Source organism: Littorina saxatilis, linkage group LG2 (genome assembly GCF_037325665.1).
Source record: "Littorina saxatilis isolate snail1 linkage group LG2, US_GU_Lsax_2.0, whole genome shotgun sequence".
NCBI classification, from domain to species: domain Eukaryota; kingdom Metazoa; phylum Mollusca; class Gastropoda; order Littorinimorpha; family Littorinidae; genus Littorina; species Littorina saxatilis.
Window position 1 is genome coordinate 57,036,177 of NC_090246.1, and position 8,602 is coordinate 57,044,778.

Below are 8,602 nucleotides of genomic sequence, written 5' to 3' on the forward strand. Positions count from 1 at the left end.
CTCTCTCTCTCTCTCTCTCTCTCTCTCTCTCTCTCTCTCTCTCTATCTATCTATCTCTCTCTCTCTCTCTCTTTCAGTTGGGCAGTATGATTACTATGTTTAAAAAACAAGACACAGAAACAATTGTAGATTTAGCAAAGTTTTTGTTTTTTGCATTTCAGTTAAGATTGTCAATGTTAAATAATAATGAGGATTAATTGTCGCTGAAGGTTTTGTTGTTGCTGTATTATTGTTCGGTTGTATGTATATATATTAGGCAGCATTGATGTGCATGATTATTGATAGAGGAAAGCTTGGAACAAACCACTGTGTATTTTGCATACGACTTACGTTTAAATATCATGTTTTCTATTTTTTCCTGTGATTCATGTGTACCCCCCCCCCCCCCCCCCCATTGAAAGGGGATGTAGGCCCATATTCAATTAAACTGTGTCTGTGTCAGTCTCTCTCTCTCTCTCTCTCTCTCTCTCTCTCTCTCTCTCTCTCTCTCTCTCTCTCTCTCTCTCAGCTTTTAAGTTTATCTTGACACAATGTCTCAATCATAACTTCCTGTACCTGTGCCAAAGTCTCTGTTGATAAAGCCGAATAATTAAACAGAGATAATTAATACACATAAAACAGAGTTGCTTTACTTTTGAGCACGCGTTTAATAATGGGTTGCATTCCGTTCTTAACTTTATATGAAGCAAATTTCGTTGCTGTTGCCGAGAAGAAAAAAACATGAACGTAACCTGCATGTTTGTTTCACCTTTTCCCCCAGTTGTTTATAACTTGGAAATTCAATGTGAACGGCCAAGATCTGCCCTAAACAACACTACACCTGTAGACATCTAGCTTCACCGATCCCTTCGCAGAATGCCCCGTTGTAAGCAGGGATCCGAAACCGGCTGTAAATTGCCCGTAGCAGTAAATTAAGTCCCACACCATTCACACCTCGGGTGTGAGCCAATCGACCCGAAGCTCAGACATGCTGGCACCCCTCTCTAGTGCTCGTGCGCTCATCAAAACATCAACAGGCGCATGGTGAAATTAGTTGTCTGTGAACAAAGTGTGATAATTAAACAGTTAAAAACGTGTGCTGGATGCTGGATTTCTCTCTCTTTGTCTTTCTTTCTCCTTCTCCCTCCCCCTCTCTCTCTCTCTCTCTCTCTCTCTCTCTCTCTCTCTCTCTCTCTCTCTCTCTCTCTCTCTCTCTCTCTCTCTCAAAGTCAATGTGTGTGTGTGTGTGCTTTTCTCTCTCTCTCTCTCTCTCTCTCTCTCTCTCTCTCTCTCTCAAAGTGTATATATGGGTGTGTGTGTGCTTCTCTCTCTCTCTCTCTCTCTCTCTCTCTCTCTCTCTCTCTCTCTCTCTCTCTCTCTCTCTCAAAGTGTGTGGGGGTGTGCTTCTCTCTCTCTCTCTCTCTCTCTCTCTCTCTCTCTCTCTCTCTCTCTCTCTCTCTCTCTCTCTCTCTCTCTCTCTCTCAATTTTAAGTACTCCTCATCATGCATCAGAATCCTAAGTTTCAGCAACGAGGTGGTAAGAATGGTGTTTGAACTGAATGGTTTATCTTGGGTAACAAGCGCATTGCGTACCTGCAGTGTTTACGATGCAGAGCACGTGCAACCGGAGGTACTAATATTTTGTTCTGCTACAATGATACAGGCTTCGGAGTCAGTATTCACCCACCTGTCTCGCAGCCATTGTAAATAATATAATACCAGGGGCGGATCAGTTTCTTGTAGGGACAATTCGACGACGCGAAGCGTTTAGTTGAGGGCGCGAAGCGTTCGAACCTCCTAGGGGAGTCAGGGGGCATGGCCAAAACCGTCACTTAGAATACAAAGGCCGGCTCCTAGGGGGGTCCGGGGGCATGCCTCCCCCGGAAAAATGTTGATAAAAATCTTCGAAAATGGAGCAATCTGGTGCAATCAGAGCCATCAATTTTTCCTTTTTTAAAATTTGTTTAATTTTTTTTAACTTTGTTTTAAAACTTTTTTTTAGGCTAGGGAGGGGGGGCGGAAACCCCGGAAACCCCCTCTGGATCCGCCCCTGAATACTGCTTGAAAACCACCTCTTCAACACACGCAAAACGACAATGTAAAGTGTGAGAACATAAATTAACAATCTCTTTCGATCTCATGTTCTTTCAGTGGCGCCGGTGTCACGAACTGAAAACTCTGCCTGAACTATCCTTCTCATTGCGGTCAATGGGGAGATTAATCAGGTCGTGAACAACCTTCCCCTAACCGCCCTAACCCTTACCCTAACCCTTACCCTAATCCTAACCCTAACCTTAACCCATGGTTCGTTCGGTCAAAGAGTCGCGTTTTTTAAGTCCAAGATTGGCGCATGCGCATTGACCGCAATGAGAAGGATTGTTCAGCAGAGGTTTTAGTTCGTGACACCGGCAGTCCGCCGAAACTTCGTTCAAATCGCCGAAACTGAAGTTTGCCGCCATTTCAACAGAATGATAGTCCAAACTTGTTTTCCTCGTGATTTGGCCCGGAAAGGTTACCCCAATGGCTCACTTAAAATTGTCGAAATTGTTATGGCCATTTTGGCAAATTTGCCGAAGAAGATGAATCCTATCCAAAGCTCCGGTAGCTGTGGCTATCGCCAATGTACAAGGACAGTGTAATGTGAGAGACAGTAAGAAGAATCTCTTCACCGCTATGCATTTCTCCCCAGCCTTTTTACACTCTCTTTCAACAAACATAGACACAAACGGACATTTTGCCTAAAAAAACAAAAACAAAAAAACAAAAAACCTGTGTTGTGTGCAGGAAACGAGACAGTAAATGTCGTCCAATCTGTCGATCCCCATTGATAATGGGCTCGTGGCTACCTTGCTCCCCGTGTAAACTATCATTTAAACCATGCACTACCGATCTGTCCTAGGTTTTCAATGGGATAGAAGCTACCTTCCATTTGAACGCAAATCAAAAACCAACAGCATGGCTGTTTTCTGCACTAGATTGGGCGTTTCTGCACTAGATTGGGCGTTTTCTGCACTAGATTGGGCGTTTCTGCACTAGATTGGGCGTTTCTGTGCTAGATTGGGCGTTTCTGCACTAGATTGGGCGTTTCTGCACTAGATTGAGCGTTTCTGCACTAGATTGGGCGTTTCTGTGCTAGATTGGGCGTTTCTGCACTAGATTGGGCGTTTCTGCACTAGATTGGGCGTTTCTGCACTAGATTGGGCGTTTCAGATAGATAATTTAGATAGATAGATAGATAGATAGATAATTTCTGCACTAGATTGGGCGTTTTTGTGCTAGATTATTTTCGCAGATTGACATAAATCACTCGATGTCACTCATAAAATTAATTCAGCAAAAATGTCTTGCACAAGACGCAGGTCTGATGTTAATTCATGGTATGTGTCAAAATGGAAGGATGCACGAACCTCGTGTAAGAGCCTGGACGGAGCTAATGAGGTTTACATCATGGTTTTGACGACAAGGAAGGTGCCTTTAACAGTCCAAGCTACCAAGAAAGCCAGACAGTAACATTTCACCGACACTACCCTGCTTACAAAGTAGCAAATCCCATCATCCATGTAACAACGTTTTAATCCTGTTCACACGGCGTCGTCACTAATTCTAACAATATATGAGCGCTCTTAAAAGTGTGATTGGCGCCTTTGACATGATTTCGCACACGAGATGACAAAAGGTGGAGGGGGAGGCGAGTGACAAGGGGGGATGGAGGGGTGGGTGGGTGGGGAGAGAGGAAGTGAAAGAGAGACAGACTTACCATGGCTAGGTGAAGGGACCAGACTCAATACAGCGGTTGACAAGTCGCGGCGCCGCTCGGATCCTGAGAACAAATAGCGGTTGACACTTTGCTACCTCCACCGCCACCACAGTCGCCACCACTACCCCTGCGTCAACAACGACGAAACAGGGAAGGAAGGACTGTCGGGTCGCCCATACAGTGCGCGCTGACGGCCTACTGGCTGTGGGGAAGAGAGGAACAGGTGTTTTGCGGTTGGTGTCGTCTGTGTCTGCGGTCTGGTAGTCAGTCCCCTTCCCTTTCTCTCTCTCTGACCGGTGGTCAACTAGCGGTCTGTGGCCGCTGGACTTGGCCTGTGGTCATCTCGTCTGCTTGCGACACTCGCTGGCGCGGTTGTATGATCTGAGGTGGCTTCTGAAGACTACCACGTAACGCACGTACAACTTGTCGCGCTGTCTGTTAACCTGAAATTCTCCAATGCTTGAGTTTATGCCTTATTTCCTGTATTAAAATTTTGTTTCCCTGTGTCTTTGGCAACTCAGAATGTAAAAACTGGATGCACGTGCATATGCACACTGATGGGGAGTTTACCTGGGTCTGGTGACAGAAGAGTGTCTTCTTATTGATCTTGTTTGTTGATGTAAATAACCATTGTCATTCGTGCACTTAGCCTCAAAATTCTCTTACAACTCTTTTAAAGTCAGAAATAACGACTGATTACGGAGGCAATGGAGTCGGTTTATCTGACTACATCATGCTAATTGTGGAGACCGTCCCAATCGTGGATAGCTAATCCGAACTCTTCTGTTCCGTTGCGGCAGTGACAGCTTTTGCCACTAGCGATCGACAGGTGAGATGCGCAAGGACTACCGGTCCAAAGAGACACGCTCTCCAGTGGCCCTAGTCCCTACTGTTAATGGGGATATCCGCACTCACAGGGTCAGGCACGTGAAACACAGAGAGAAGAATTGAAGAGATGCGCTTCTGTGTCCTCTATCACACACACGAGACACGCTGAAGAGACATACGACTCAGTGTCCCAAACTGCCTTACTCGCAGGGATCCGCCGCACTCTCGGAACTGGTCCTTTGCTGTCAGAGCCAGAAGAACGAGACACGGAGACTGATACACGCTGTGGAGATGAAGAAAAAACACGCTGAAGATACTGTGTCCGTATTCACGGGCGTTTTTGTCAGGAAGATGAGCCAAGCTATACTATGTCCTCCATTCACTCACACGCGGCGATTTTTGCTGCCACGAGGTGACAGCTAGGTGAGACACAGGGAGGCACGCTGATGAGACACGCTTCTGTATCTTGGATATCAGCACTCACACGGCCAAGCCAGTCAGGAGAGAGACGAAGCCGAAGGTGTGACCACAAGCAGACAAAAGACACTCTAAAGAGACACGCTTCTGTGTCCCCTACTTCAGCATCGCCCACAGGGATCTGTACAGTCACGTGACAAGAGTTTCGGTTTGCTGCCAGAAAGATGACACAGAGACGCGCTGAGATGACACGGCCCGCCGAAGAGATACTCAGCCAAGGGACTTCTGCTGCCAAGACTAGAGAAGAGAGACATGGAGAGACACGCAAGAGACACGAGACTGTCCCCAACTCTTCTGTCGCTCACAGAGATCCTCGCACTCTCGGGACACAGAGATGAGACACAGCAGAGACACACTAAAGAGACGCAACGTTCACCCACGTCTCTAGCGCCCAAGGAGATCCTCAATCACAGAGTTTCTGCTGCGAGGACCAGAGAGGTGAGAAACGCTGATGACACACGCTGATAAGAGATGCGCCGCTGTATCCTGTACGACTGTCATCCAATTCCCTAACGTCCAAGGAAACCCCTGATCACATAGATTTTTCTGCCAGGAGACACGCTGATGAGACGCGGCTGTCTCCAAATCCTCTATCGTGGTTCTTGCTGCCAGCCAGGTGAGGCACACAGAGAGACACGCCGAAACGACATAACGGCGATGAGACAAGACTGGGACAGGTGGGAGGGCAGACAGGCCGTAGAACCACCAAGACTATATTGTCACGGCAGACAGTACGACCTCCAAGACTATATATTGTGAGGCGGCGGGCAGACACGGCCGACAGTAAAGAGTCGCTACACTATTTCCCGCGACACCACACCGCCACGACAGGCGCCCGTCAACAATGGAGGCATGCGCGGCTGATTGAAAGCCTTTATAGCGGCGATTGCAATCATTTCACAGCCCAGCAGCGGCTTTTAATTGATACTTTTCCCTCTCCTCTACACGGCGCCAGCCCCTGAGACAGCTTTCACTTTCGCTCGCCGCTTCCCAACAATTACTTGGATCGGGGCCCGGCTCTAGCCCCCCCCCCCCCCCCCCCCCCCTTTCGTCACCTTCCAAATCATTGCTTCCAAACCCACTCTCCTCCAATCTTCTCCTGCCCCTCCTCAATAACTCTTCCTTTACCAAATCATACCCCCTTAACTCACCTTTTGGGAGGCTATCCTCCCTCTGCGCCCCCCCCCCCCCCCCCCCCTCGCATGCTCAATCACTCTTCTGATACCTTTTTCTGTGCTTTTTTTTTTTTTTTTTTTTTTGCGCGGAAGGCAACACGTACGGTATTAGTAGTCCATGTGGTGGTAATTTTTCGGCGTCAAAACCATCGCCTATCGTTTTCGGTTGCCCTCCCCCCTTCTCCTCAAAACCCTCCAAAAGACTCCTCCCACCCCCACCCTCGTATAATTTCTTACACCACGGCGCAGGAGGGGGGAGGGGGGGGGGGCACACGTAGAGTATTAGCACAAGTAGCATGGTAGTAGCACGGCAGTGGCGTCAAGATCATCACATTTTCTACCCCCCCCCCCCCACATCAAAAAAAACCTCTGCGGCATCAAGGCCCCACCCCTCTCCATACCTCTACACTCCCCCTTATAATTTGTGTTACTCCACCTCGTGGAGAGACTTTCATCGAATATTAGCAGCAGACGTTTTGTTCTCTCCCTTCCCCCTCATTCCTCTCAAACCTTTCATCTGCTCTTTCACCGATGAGTTTTGTTTTTGTTTTGTCTTGTGTGTGTGTGTGTGTGTGTGTGTGTGTGTGTGTGTGTGTGTGTGTGTGTGTGTGTGTGTGTGTGTGTGTGTGTGTGTGTATGTGTGTGTGTGTGTTTAACGCCGCTGCGCAAATGGCCACACGTCGAGTTAACAGCGTCGTAGTAGCAGTACGGCGTCCGGGCGTCAAAGTCATCGCATTTCTTTTTTCTCCCCTCGTTAGTCCGAACGGCGCCCTCGTCAGACCTTTACACTTGAGCAATTGGCCCTTCGCACCTCTTTTCCACCTCCCACGCTCCCTCCCGTTTCCTCCGTCTGCAGAGAAAACTGTCTGTGGTCTGATCAGGTAAGAGTACTGGCAGACAGGTGGGAAGAGAGTGGTAGGTGAAATACATATGCGTATGTACCGTACCGATATGAGCATGCATGCGGTGAAAGGCGTCCGTTTGTGTCCGTGACGAAAAATAAAATGTTCGGCCTGCAGAGCACAATTTACAAGCGCTCATACCGAGCTCAAGCTCCATCTAACAATTTGGTACTTTTATTTCTCTTGATAAAATTGTATTGTATTGTATTGAATTGTATTGTATTGTATTGTATTGTATTGTATTGTATTGTATCATAGTTGTATTGTATTGTATTGTATCGTATTGTATTGTATCATAATTGTATTGTATTGTATTGTATTGTACAATCGAACCTGTCTTAAAGAGAACACCCAGCAAGGGACTGAGCAAAACTGGTCTCTTTAGACAAGTGATCTTTATGGACAGGTGATTTATTTAGTCGTAAAAACCGTCGGGGGTCATTTAGGGCGGTCTTAGTGGGCAGGTGGTCTTTATGGACAGGTGGTCTCCAGGGCAGGTTCAACTGTATTGTATTGTGTTGTAGGAAGTGAGAGTGTGTCACTTCTGTCCTTTACGTTGTGGGCAAAAAGACTGATACGATGTTGCACGTGCGCCCATTTCATTCCCTCATCAAAATATTTGGTGTTAAAGAACCATCGTGTCAGTAAAGCACCACACACCTGCCCGAGCTCTTACTGACATGGGATAGGAGCCTCCTTCTTTCAATTGACGATTTTTAAGAATAACTCTTTCGGGATTTTCAGCGGTCTGGAAGACTAAGAGCCCCTTTACCTCGGACAAGCTTTTCACATCATCCGGAGCACGTCCCACGCTTCCGATCGGCTTTATCCTGCGATCTGTCCGTCTATCTGTTTGACTGCCTGCCTGTCGATCAGTCTGTCTGCCTGTCTTTCTCTCTCTCAGTCTCTCGATCTCTCTCTCTCTCACTCACTCAAGGCCCCGCATCGATTTGTTTAAAACTAGATTTTCTTATTCTGGTGCGTTCCTTTGGAATTCTGTAAATATTAGGTCATGTCTGTCATTATCTTCTTTTAAAAGACAGCTCCGAAAGCACCTCTCTTACGACTAAGTCGGTGTACAATTTGTGCGAGTGTGTGTGAGGGTGCGTAAAAGAGAAAATGTATAATATGCTTCCACAAGCACACTAATGTTTGTTATACTTTTCCCTACATGATTGTATTTTATTTGATTTCTTTTTTTATTCTTCATACTTGTTCTTCGTTTCATGTGTGTATTATAGTAGGGACTAGCTGTAAGAAAGGACCATATGGACCTAATGCTATCATCCCTCGGTAATAAAGTGTTCGAGTTCGAGTTCTCTCTCTCTCTCTCTCTCTCTCTCTCTCTCTCTCTCTCTCTCTCTCTCTCTCTCTCTCTCTCTCTCTCTCTCTCTCTGCGCGCTTGCGTTCGAGTGCGTATGTGTAATAACGTGCGTACTTGCAGTAAGATAAATTGCTGCGTGGAGCACTGGGCGAAAAGTGGC